This window comes from Leptonychotes weddellii, chromosome 13 (assembly GCF_054177405.1).
Source record: "Leptonychotes weddellii isolate Sample4059 chromosome 13, ASM5417740v2, whole genome shotgun sequence".
NCBI classification, from domain to species: domain Eukaryota; kingdom Metazoa; phylum Chordata; class Mammalia; order Carnivora; family Phocidae; genus Leptonychotes; species Leptonychotes weddellii.
Genome location: NC_138381.1, coordinates 4,091,154 through 4,101,630, shown reverse-complemented (window position 1 = coordinate 4,101,630; position 10,477 = coordinate 4,091,154). Strand labels below are relative to the sequence as shown.

The 10,477-nt window shown below is 40.3% G+C and overlaps 1 protein-coding gene across 11 annotated transcripts in view; it reads left to right on the top strand.

Annotated features, from left to right (window-relative positions):
* ZNF407 (zinc finger protein 407) overlaps window positions 1-10,477 on the top strand; it is a 518,640-nt gene that overhangs the window by 16,596 nt on the left and 491,567 nt on the right. Inside the window, exon 1 of one of the 11 annotated variants that reach the window (XM_081801006.1) lies at window positions 1,647-2,554. The exons of the other annotated variants lie outside the window; for them this stretch is intronic. The gene's annotated coding sequence lies outside the window, so the exon portion shown is untranslated. Of the gene's footprint in view, window positions 1-1,646; window positions 2,555-10,477 lie in introns of those variants that run through there. 11 annotated transcript variants of the gene reach the window in all.

Below are 10,477 nucleotides of genomic sequence, written 5' to 3'. Positions count from 1 at the left end.
TTTTTTTTTTTTAAAGATTTTTTATTTATTTATCTGAGAGAGAGAATGGGAGACAGAGAGCATGAGAGGGGGAGGATCAGAGGGAGAAGCAGACTCCCTGCTGAGCAGGGAGTCCGATGCGGGACTCGATCCCGGGACTCCAAGATCATGACCTGAGCCGAAGGCAGTTGCTTAACCAACTGAGCCACCCAGGCGCCCCACCTCCCTCCATTCTTGAGTGTCAGTGTGAGGTCCCTGAGTATTTCACCAAACATCGCCCTTAACTCTCCTTTTATTTGTTTTGATTCTGAGTTTAGTCCAAGGACCGCAATCATGAATGTATTTCTGTCTTAGGGCTTCTCTTTTTTTCTTGAGAGTGGTCATCAATTTCCATTACTTCAACCATATGTAGAGACTTTTTTTTAAAGTGTCCCTGTCAGTCTTCCCCCCAAAGTGATATATTTTAGAAAGTATAAGAAAATGTCAGGAAGAAGAGAAAAAGTTACCTATAATTTTGCCACCCAGAGGAAAAAAAACTATTAACTTTGGTATATAAATGGACTTGGTCAGAACTACATCCATTTTAAAAATTGTGAATACTGAAGACTTTTCTCCTTTCTAAATATACTTTCTTAGCACTCACATCTTTGATAACTAGTAATTTATATTCCAAATGTCTTGAGGCTTGATAGTTTTATATCATGTGTTAGCTTATTGACATTTGGAATTACAGTGTTTTCCAGATTTCTCCCCAAATTAGCAGTTTCAGTCTTTTTTCCCTGCAGCTCTGTGATGAGCCATTGTACCAATCCCCTGCTCTTCCCAGTGGACCTGATGAAGCAGTCTCGCCAAGAACTCTGGAATGTGTCTCTAGATGTGTTTTTGTTATATTTCTCCCAGATTCTCAATTTGGAAATCCCCTTTTTCTTCCTATTTTTCTGCTGGGATGAAAAAAAAAATCCATACCCAAGAGTATGTTTTCTATTGGTTGAGTGCTGAGCAGCTCCTTACTTACTGTCACTGAGGGGTTTTCTCCTCAAATGTAGGGGTCTTTCTCCTTCTCTTCCCTTCTAACCCAGGACTCTGAGGCTTGGGGTCAGTGGTTACCAAGCGTTCTTCAGCCTATTGTTGGACTGGTTGGGATGAAAACAAAGGCTTCCTTCCTTGCACTTTAATGTTCTTTTTCACTAGTGTTTAAAATTTTCAGAGTAAATATATTAACGTGTTTCTTTTTATTCTCCTCCATCTCTTTCCTCAGCTTTCATATGCATGTGCTTCATTCTCTTGCCTTTTGAAAAAGATAAAAGGCAAATTTGAGGAAAGTATACTAACTTTTATCATGGAATGCTTTTTTTATGGCTGTATTATAAATTCTTGAAAATAAAGGGTCTAATGGAAACACTTAATGAGAAAGTATAGAGGCTCTATCACATTACCTCCCCCCGCTTTTTTTAGTGAATAGACCGTTTAAACTAAATTAAGTAAAGGATATAAATTCTGTTGTTTCAGTTTTAATATTTCATGACTGATTTTATAGATGAAATTATATTTTACAATAAATAGGAAGAAGAATTTATACAGCCTGTTCTATTTGATGTGAAACAGCAAATCCCATTTCTCTGTAGTTGTAAAGAAAATTCATTATAATGTCTTTAGTTGTAAGAGATGGTTTCATTGTGATTAGTTACATTGATAATAAAACAACCTTTTCAAATGGTATAAGATACCAAGGATCCTATGTGTCTGCTTTTAATGGCATTGAACTTTTTCATTCTCTACTCAGAGTCTTCATTCTCTTCTTTTATCCTGTTTTCCTGTTCCAATAAAATTTTTATTTCTTTGAAATAAATTTAAAAAAATTAGATGGAAATACTAACAAGCTTTGATTTAAAAAAATGCTTTTTGAAAGATATATTAAATTTTAACTTTTTGTGTAAAATATTTCTGCAAAAGCTGCACTTGTCAGAGATGGTTGATATAAGATCATCTTAAAATTAACTTTATTACTGGATTAATTTACTGTATTTGGAAAATAGTACTTGAAGTATAGGAAGATTAAAAAAAAAATAAAAACGAAATAGCCAGGTAAGGAGGCTGAGCTATTATAGTTTATTTTTATCCCATGATTTGTTGTTTTATGTTGCTTTTAACACGTTTTCATAAGTAGTGTTGGAAAAGGCGGAAATCTTTGGTAATGAAAGGGATGATGGTCTTTTTATTCTGTTGTGGTCACCGTGTTTGGTCCCTGTTAATATCGTTTTTTTAGTGATTGTTTTAGCTCTGTCTTAGGCACTAAGCACATATTCTGATTTTTAACTTGCAGGCAAAAGTTAATTGGATATTGGAAATAAAATATGGGTATCCCTGGAATAGAAGCGGAATTCTGTTCTGACTTGAGTGAGAATTTTTTTTCCCATCAGATAGTTTTACTTTGCTCCTACCATTTGGGCCAAGGAGAACATAGTTCGGGCCTGCTCGTCTTCAGTGAGTCCTTGGAATCTGGTCAGGGAAGGTTCTTTGTTGGGATTAAGCTGAAGATGGTACATGAGGTACTTTGGAGTTGGAACCTAATCAGGTACGAGGAGTCCTGGGCCAGAGGCCCCCAGGTCTCCAGAGCTTGCATGTGTCCTGCTGGGGGAAGGAGGGAGTCACGTGGCCCGTGGCTGTACCTGGGTTCGTTCCGTGGGCCGCCTCATCAGGTTTGGGGACTATTAGGAGTGTAGGCTGCTAACATTTCCGAGCCTAGCTGGAAAGGAACTCATTGCTACCCTTAGTTCTGGGGCAGGTGGCTTGCTAAACAATCCCAGGGGCCTCTACAAGTGAACATCTTCATCCAAATGAGCAGGTTTTTCAGGAATCATTAAGACATTGCTTTTATTCCATACAAATCTAAATTTAAAACTCTACTTTGTCTCTTTATTAGTTAGCTCTTCAATAACTCCTGATTTTATTATATCAGTTTTTCATTGTAAGCTGTGTCAGATCTGGTTTTGGTAGTAGAAGAGGTATAAATGTAAATGCCAGTTGATGAAAGTTCTAAAATTTTAGAGAAGTTTGGTAGGAGTTGTGCTCTTGAAATGCATTTCAGTGTATTTCAGTGAACACGTGCTGATCTCCTGTGTACCTTAATCTTACTGTGCTAGCACAGAGGATTCTTGTTAAAGGTTGGAGCACATAGGAAAGGAAATGTATATAAAATATACATGAAGGAGGGTGAAACTGAGCCAGCCATATCTGTTCTTGCCAAGGCGGACAGGAGAGAAGGGCCTTCTGTTAGTTCTCTGTCACTACGTAACACATTATGTCAGAACTCAGTGGCTTGAAGCCTCACGCGTCTTTTACCTCCTGGTTTCTGTGGATCAGGAAGGTTCTGGCCCCAGGTTTCTCCAGCAGTCAGGCTCTTGTGTTTTGGTGACTCTTCATTGGGATCACTGAATAAATTCCAACTTTCAGTTCAAAGCCTTGTGTGATGTGGTCTTGTGGGGGTTGCCGTCCCCCGTAGCCCGGCCTGGGGCTGGCGGAGCTGCTGGCAGGAGCGCCCGTCCTCTCTGGCTCTTGGCAGGAGCTGCGTCTCTTGCCCTGTGGGCCTCCCCACCCAGAGGCTGCAAGAATGACCTCGCAACACGCAGGCCAGAGATGGGGCATGCAGAAAGCTCGTGCTTTTTATGACCTGGTCTCCGGAGTCAGAGACCCTACTTCCACTATTTTCTGTCCCTTACAAGCAGGTCAGCGAGGCCAGCCCACACCGAGGGGAGAGAATGAGGGTTCGTCCTTTGAAGGGAGTGTCAGACGATCCGTGGACTCATTTTATTTTTATTTTTATTTTTTTTTAAAGATTTTATTTATTTATTTGACAGAGACACAGCGAGAGAGGGAACACAAGTAGGGGGAGTGGGAGAGGGAGAAGCAGGCTTCCCGCGGAGCAGGGAGCCCGATGCGGGGCTCGATCCCAGGACCCTGGGATCATGACCTGAGCCAAAGGCAGACGCTTAACGACTGAGCCACCCAGGCGCCCCCTGTGGGCTCATTTTAAACACCTACAGGCCTTTTCCTGGGTGAGGAAGTGGACGTGCCTACAAACTTACTACTTAGGAATGCAGTGTGGCCTGTTCTGTGGACAACGAGGATGTGGGTGTTACTGGACTGAAGTGTTCATGCACTGGTCGAATGGTGCATAAACCGCAACTACGTACACATCTATCCCTAGTGGTCAAGTTGTCTCTGGTGTTATCTAGTGAATGGTTTTTAGGGTGTTAAATTATACTCTGTTGTCACGGAAGAGTTCATTCAACTTATAAGCATTTTCAGAGAAAAGTGATTTTTTTTCTTTGTAGGATCAGACATTAATATTTTATGGTCTCTGTTACAAATTGCAACTCCATATATGGAAGTATATAGTTAGAAGTGGCAGATGGAAGAAGTTGAGTAGTCCACTGGTTTCCATGTATTCCTGTCTCACGCCCCTGTCACTTTTGCAGCTCATAATAGGCTTGTCGGAAGTCTTACCTGTCTTACCCTGTCCTTCTGGGAGGAGAGAATCCTTACTGTCAGATCTTAATGACTTCTGGAGTTCATTCTTTTTTGAACTTCCCAAAGGGAAGGGACAAAAGCCCATTGGGAGTTTTTATATATGCATGTGTGTGTGTGCACCTGCCGTCCTGCACATGTGTCCCCTGCTGTGATTTTACTGTTGGCCTGGTGCCAACACAGGCTGACTTCACACTGCTTGCACCACCAGGTGGGGTGAGGGCAGGAGGGGTGAGGGGTGAGATGCCATGGGGTGGAGGCAGGGAGAGGTGGTTTCTAGTGTGGGTGGCTTTGTCACACCAGCGAGAGAGTGTGTGTGTGAGCGTGTAAGGGAGAAAGTGAGCATGCGTGAGCCAGGGCTCAAGCTCCCTGCACATGTACACGTCAGAAAGGAGAAAAGGGACGAAGATGAGATTGGAACGAGTGAAAAGTACAACCGGAGGGAGGAGGGTGAAGGGAGGGATTTCATGCGTGCTGCCCAGAGTAAAGATAGCACGTGGAATGGGTGAGTAGTTCCTGAAGTTCTTTCTTTAAAAGGCTGAAAGAAACTTCCTGTGAGCACTGGCCACCAGGTGTCATCAGAAGGCTGCTATTGATTTGTTTGATTTTGTTCTTAAAAAGTATATGAGTGTCTAAAAAAAAAAAAAAGCATACGAGTGTTTTGATTTCTCTCTTGCAGCTTTTTAAAGAATTTTAAACCATAGCAGAGAGACTATTTCGGTTAGAGCAGGAACTTTCTTTCATGACAGATTCTTGGTGAGTTAATAATTTATAGGTGAAATTGAAGATGATAAAGTTACATGCAGCTTACTTGTTTCTTTATCTTTTTAACTCAAGGAACAACTGGCTGGGAATGTGGATGAGTACCTACTATAAATGGAATTGCATATTTGAGAATCTTTGTGGCACAGTGAGGGTGTGTTGAATGGTAATGGATGGATTCGTATAGGAAACATATGCTTTAGGAAGATTGGTTTAATAATATATCCCGTTACTCTAGTGTAGACACCTCCTAGGTCTTCTGAATCTTGAAACCTTGCTCTGGGAGGAGACCTGAGATGGAGATTGAGAAGAGATGGAGATTACGACTGACTTGCTCTAATGGTTGGCAGCCAGTCCCTTCCTGTTCGTTTGCTTTGTTTCGGAGAAAATTTAAGGTGCTTTCTGGTTGGCTTTCGAGAAATATTTGTTGAGTGAATGAATGAAATTTGCCTCCGGAAAAATGAGCACTTAAACTGTCCCAGCTGGGTGAGTTTTGGATTCTCTCCCCCATCTCCACTGGCAGTTTGGTGCTTGTTCTAATAATCTTTCTGTTGAAGACTCTTCTGTTTAATTTATATTAGCATAAATATTCTCATTTCTGTTTAATCTCCTCTAGATCACTTTAAGATATTTATTAAATCATCTTACACTCCTGCTTACTGACATCATTCTAGTTCTGGGCCTTGTAACTTAAACTACTGGAAGGCATTCTTTCTGTAATTTCTGTACCTGTGATAGGCCGTGCATACTGAAAAATTAATCATCCTAAAGTAGTGCTGTGTTTTGGTGACTCTTCATTGGGATCACTGAATAAATTCCAACTTTCAGTTCAAAGCCTTGTGTGATGTGGTCTTGGTTGACCCTCTGCTTTTGTTCTCCGTTGCTCTGGGGTAGAAAGCCAGTGCCGTAGCTCTTCAGACTGTGGACGACAGTCTTGCGTGCTTGCATTGCAGGTGTCGTGTGGCCTTGTCTAATCCCTTTCTTCTACCTGACTTATTTCACTGTTCCTACCTGCTCTGTCAAAAAAAGAAAAAAGCAGTTTCAGTTTCCTCAACGTTTGGCTCAGATGATATTTATGCTCTTTTGGCCAAATATTCTGCTTGGAAGTATGAGTCCTTGCTCATTTACACAGCCTGTCCCACACATTCACACGTGGCCTTGTGTTAGAATTCCTCCGCGTGTATGTCACATGGCTCCTAATAGAACAAGAGCCTGGTGAGGGCAAAGAACGTGTTGGTAGCACGATGGTTACCTTCAGTAGGCCCTCGGTATATATTTGTTGAATGTTCAGTGTTCTCTCTTGATAAATGAGATGTTGAATTATTTCATTATTTTAAAAAATCAATTGGGAAATAACAAGTGTAGAAATATTTTCTCCTTTTTTAAAATTTTTGGAGGCATTATATAGAAGATAATAAAGGGTTTCATTATTTTGTGTGTGCATATTAATGCAGTTGTCCTTCTTTTGTCTGAAAAAATGTAGTAGTGTGTTCCATCATTAGAACATTCACTCTGCATAAGTGTTTGTGTGTGAGTCCTCCCTAAGTTAGTGTTTGTTCTGTACCTACACTTCCAAAGAGGAATCCCCTGCCAGTGTCCACAGGGAAGGTAGTGTGGTAGTGTGTCATAGGAGTGCTGGAAGGGGGAGACATGGTTGGACTCCTCATGGAAAGGAAGAGAATTCACACCATTTTAGGAAAAACATTAAAAAATGTCAAACATAAGTTATGGACATTTTCAAACATGTACATATACAGATATATACAAACGTTGGTAGGATAATATATTGGATTTCCATGTAAATGTCCCTCAGCATTAATCATTTTCAGCACATAGCCTTCACTGTGCCCCTCTGCTGGACTGTTCTGAAGTGTTATCTCAGACATATTTCATTTTACCTATGAATACTTGGGGAAGAGACATTTCTTATACCACAATGAGGTATTTGTTTATTTTAGTACCTTATATGTGCTTGGAATTGTTCTAGGCTCTTTGGATGTAAGGGTGGATAAAATAAACCATGCTCTTTCTAGTATGGGGAGACAGAATAAACCAGACATACAGATAACCAGAACAGGAAAAAAAACGGATTTTATCAAAATTTAAAACTCTTGCTTATCGAAAGACATTAATAAAGTGAAAAGGGAGAAAATATTTGTGAAACCTATATCTGACACGTGATTTATATTCAGAACACATAAGCACCTCCCCCGGCTCAATAATAAAATAGACAACCTGTGTAAGAAGTGGGCAAAAGGCTAGCAAACATTTCATAAAGCACATAACAAACTATTCGGCACCATCAGTAGTCATCAGGGAAGTGCAGATTAGAGCCATACACACCTACTGGAATGACTGAAATTGAAAAGACTGACAGCATCAAATATTTGTGAGAATGTGTGGATCAGTCAAAATGCGTGACGTTGCTGGTGGCTATGTAAGAAAATCAAGCAGACAGTTTCTCACAAGATTAGCATACACATCTGTCCCTGTAATCCAGCCTTACTACCCTGAGGTATTTACACAGAAGGAATGCACATATATGTTCATAAAAAGACTTGTTTGAGAATATTCATAGCGGCTTTATTATATTAGCCAAAGAAGGGGAAACAGCTCAGGTGTCCATCCACGGAATTGTGGTGTACCTGTATGACAGAACTCTGCTCTCACTGAAGTGGGATGCGTGCACTGTTAATACATGCAGTATAAACATTGCATTGAGCAAAGGAGGGCAGACCCTCCTTCCCCGCAAGAGGCCTGTTGTCTGATTCCATTTATATGAACTTCCGGGACAGGCGAGACTAATTCATTGCAGAAGAGGACTGCGCAATGGTTGCCTCAGGGAGGGGGAGTTACCCAGGAGTGAGTGTGAGGGGTAGGAGACAATTTTTGGGGAAGATGGAGTGGAGTGATCTCTATCTTGATAGGGCACCCATGAGGGACCCCTTGCAGGTCTCCGGGCTTCTCCTGTCTCGGACTCTGCCCTACAGATTCTAGCTGCCGCTCAACTCTGTTGGGAGACCCGTGGGCTCTGTCTGGGATCTCATTGCTGTGCTGTGGCCTGGGTCCTTTCTCCAGGCTGTAAGCTGGGACTCCTCTTGTTTGCATCTCATCTCTGATCACTGTCCTTTAGTTTCTGATGTCCAGAGTGTTATGCTGTTGTTTCATAGATTTTGTCTGTTTTTTTCTTTTTTAGTTGTTTCATGCATGAGAGTAAATCCAGTTCCTGTGACTCTTCTTCAAGTAGATGGTCTGTACTGGGCACTATTTCTTTTAAAAAAAATTGTCCTACCCTTTATACTGTAAGGCAGAGGTTTTGTGTTTGTTCTTTGCTGTAATTCCAGTATCTACAACCAAGAGTACTTGGCGTGTAGTAGGTACTCCGTGATGTTTCTGGAACAGATGGACGATTCATCCCCCCCCCCCAATTTACTCTTTAATTACAAATGTTGAATAGCAGAACCAGTCCTTTATTTAAAGGAGCATTTCCTAAAGGGTGTTAGAACTGGTCTTTTGATTCTTTATAAATAATGAGTTCTGTAATGAAATTGGTTTGGGAAATGCTTGTGTGCTGAGACATCCTATGGTAAAGAAACTGTGGTTCAAGCCAGAGTTTCCTAAACTTATTTGACCAGGGGTTTGTTTTTCCTGCCCAAACATCTATTAACCTCTTACTTAATTTATATTTTCTGGATCACATCCAGAGAAATGGTAAACATCTTGTAAGTGTAATGAAACTATGTACATTTATCTTTTTCACTCTTTTACAAGAATGGTACAGTCTGTTCTTGTAACACAGTAACAAATACAAGATGTTTTTGTGTTGTAGGTTATATTCGACAATTTATATGTTTTTAAGCAGCTTTATTGAGATATTCACATACCATACACATTATCCATTTGAACTACAATTTAATGGATTTAAGTATATTCACGGACATGTGCAACCATCACCACAGTAAATTTTAGAACATGTTCATCACCTCAGAAAGAAACCCTGTGTTCTTTAGCTTCCCCCCCCGACTTGCTCCCCTCCCCCAGCCCTGAGGAACCACTGGCCTACTTTCTATAGCTATAGATGTTCCTATTCTGGACATTTCCTGTGAAAGCAATCCTATGCTATGTGGTCTTTAGTAACTGGCTTCTTTCACTTAGCATTTCCAAGGTTCACGCATACTGTGGCATATGGCAGCACCATTCCTTTATGCGGCCGAGTATTCCATCGTGTGGATATGGACGTACCTCATTTTGTTTTTCCATTAATCTGTTGATAAACATTGGGGTTGTTTCCACCCCCTGGCTATTATGACTAATACTGCTGTAAACATTTGTATACAGGTTTTCTCAAGGACAAATGTTTTCACTTCTCTTGGGTGTATACCTGGGAGTGGGACTGATGGGCTGTGTGGTAGCTCCATGCTTAGTCATTTGAGGAACTGCCACTCTTTCCAAAGTGGCATCACTGTTCTACATCCCCACTAGCCTTTGTGTGATTGTTCTGATGTCTCTACATCCTCAGCAATGCTCGTTACGTCTGACGTTTTGATTCTAGCCATCCTAATGAGTATGAAATGGTATTGCGTTATGGTTTTGGTTTGCATTTCTCTAATGACTACGGATAGAGTATGTTTTCATGTGCTTTTTGGCTGTTTGTGTATCTTCTTTGGAGAAATATATACAGAGCTCCTTTTGCTCATTTAGAAATTGGTTCATCTTTTTATCATTGAGTTGTCAGAGTTCTCTATATGTTCTAGATTAAGTCCTGTGTCAGGTATATGATTTGCAAAAAGTTTTCCCCGCTTTGTGGGTTGTTTTTTTACTTTGTCATTTGAAATTTTTAATTTTGATAAAGCCCAGTTTATCCACTTTTTATTTTGTTGCTCATGCTTTTGGTATCACATAAATATATTTTGCTCCCCACTGTTAACAGAGTCAGTCAGAACAATAGCCTTTATCGGATTTGTCGTCGTTATGAAAAAAGTAGTTAAAATAGTTAAAAATAGTTATCATTAGCTTTGAGGCCATAATTGATCGTTTTGTATTCACATCAAATCCAATGGCATTTGGCTAAAAATTCCAATCCTGGTGTAATGTAAATGGAAAAATGATATGTTTTAATTGAATTAAATAGCATAATGAAAAATAAAATCAATATTATTGATTTTAAAGCATTTTATTCAGTGAAATTCTTTTCTCCTCCCCAAATTTG